The sequence below is a fragment of the Oratosquilla oratoria genome, chromosome 35 (assembly GCF_046742065.1).
Source record: "Oratosquilla oratoria isolate Oo_2021 chromosome 35, ASM4674206v1, whole genome shotgun sequence".
NCBI lineage: Eukaryota > Metazoa > Arthropoda > Malacostraca > Stomatopoda > Squillidae > Oratosquilla > Oratosquilla oratoria.
The window spans coordinates 2,694,579-2,697,078 of record NC_134811.1 but is presented as its reverse complement, the minus strand read 5'-3'; positions in this window follow the sequence as shown (position 1 = coordinate 2,697,078).

Here is a 2,500-nt window from a genome sequence, read left to right as displayed (position 1 = left end):
GTATATATAGTATATATGTATGTATATATGTATGTATGCATGTATATATGTATGTCTGTCTGTCTGTATGTATGTATGTACGTATGTATGTATGTACAGTATATATGTATTTATTTATTCATGTATGTATTGTATGTGTGTATATGTATGTATGTATGTATTGTATGTATGTATGTATGTATGTATGTACGTATGTATGTATGTATGTACGTACGTACGTACGTATGTATGTATGTATATATGTATGTACGTATGTATGTATGTATATATATATGTATGTATGTATGTACGTATGTATGTATGTATGTATGTATGTTTGTATGTATGTATGTATTTGTGTATGTGCGTGTGTGTACACGTGTGTGACACAGCCGATTTAATACATCACAGAGAAAACCTCCAGCCCACGGAGGATTAAGATACCTTGGCTGATATTAGACTCAGGCCAGTGCTCATGCAAACCGCCAAGCACTCAAGTTGCCCCTTACATAATACATCCCCGACTGCATTATACCTTGCATGGCGTATGTGGCTAATGAAACATGCACGTGGAAGCCAGGTCTCCACGCTTCCCTCTTCCAGTAGAGATAATTCAAGAACTCCCGAACGGGTAGAGTGTCAGTGTCCGTTTCTCTCGTAAGTCAGCTGCCCCGAGTCTACGTAGAAGGTGAAGGGCATTTAACTGAGTCGAGCTCTTACGATACGGGTAAACCTTCGAGGTCGTAAAGGAATTGTTTACATCGTAAATTTAGGATATGTAGGAACACGCCACCTGACCTAGAAGACGCCAGAAGGTGTAGTAAGGGCATTTGGCCGAGTCGAACTCTTAAGATACGAGTAAGACTTCGAGGTCGTAAAGGAATTGTTTACATCGTAAATTTACGATATGTAGGGACACGCCACCCGACCCTAGAAGACGCCAGTAGGTGTAATAAGGGCATTTGGCCGAGTCGAACTCTTACTATACGAGTAAGACATCGAGGTCGTAAGGGAACTGTTTATATCGTAAATTTACGATATGTGAGTACACGCCACCCGACCCGCCCTAGAAGACGCCAGTAGGTGTAGTACTTACAAATGGAGGCGACTGTACCTCGAGGTTCTCAAAATTTCGTGAAGATCTTCTTCAGGAAGGCTCTGAGATAGATTTCCTCGAAGACTCGGGAGTTTCTGGAACGAGCTGGAATTGTTCATAATGTATCAACGTTTTAAACGCGGTGTATGTGTTTAGCATCTTAGAATTCTGGATTCGAACGTACATTTGTGGTAAACTGGATCCACTTTTTAGTAATACAGTAGATTGTGTATTTTAAGAAGATGCATTGTACCTGTTTCTGTTGTATAAATACAATATGAATGAGCCTGTTTGGGTTTAATAAACTCGAGTAAGTTGTAAATACACTATAGAGTAATAATTAATAGAAGAAACTGTACATATCGCTTGGTTTCCATGGCAACGTACCGCCTAAGGGGTGCATCATTAAAAGAATATTGTGTTATGTTCATAATGCTGAGATGGGAGGAGTATTAAATGGGGTTTGACTTCATATAAAGTGGATATGTGATGTGATTCGTTCAATGATTTTATAAGGGGAAGAAAACATTTTGTGCATGTTGAAGTGTATATGTAATGTATGCATGTATGTATGTGTGTATGCATGCATGTATGTATGTATGTATGTATGTATGTATGTATGTATTTATGTATGTATGTGTGTATGTATGTAAATATATATGTATGTATGTATGTATGTATGTATGTATGTATGTGCGTATGTGTGTATGTACGTATGTATGTGTTTATGTGTATATGTATGTATGTATGTATATGTATACATATATACATATAACATAAGAACATAAGAATAAAGGAGACTACAAGAGACCATAAAGCCTACACTAGGCCGCTCCCTATGTATATATATATATATATATATATATATATATATATTATATATATATATTATATATATATATATATATATATAAACTAGAAAACCATTATCATCCTGACGTAAGCCATCTCGAGCACTTTGTTTATTACGATCCAATATCATGAAAAACGCTTTAATCTCTGTGACAGTTTTTACCATTTTTTTTTCTCGTACACACAAAAGTCTTCTTCACGTAAAAAGCATGTCCCTGATGTCAACTCACACATCATTGCTCACATAAATAACACAGACCTGCATAAAGACAATAACCCTATTTCCAAAAAAAAAAAAAAGTTTTTGATATATACTAAAGTGAGGAGGTCTGTGTACTGAAAATGTCTCGGTTTCTTTGTCTCTCGGTCTCTCTCTCGGTCTCTCTCTCTCTCTCTCTCTCTCTCTCTCTCTCTCTCTCTCTCTCATCTATATGTGTACATACGAGTATACTACGACAAAGGTCAAGATTACATATGGCCTTTGTTAATGTCATTGTGAGTAGCAAACAGGTTCTATATAGGAATCAATCCTTCATGTTCCCCTACGACCCTCTCAAAAAAATAAAATCCAAA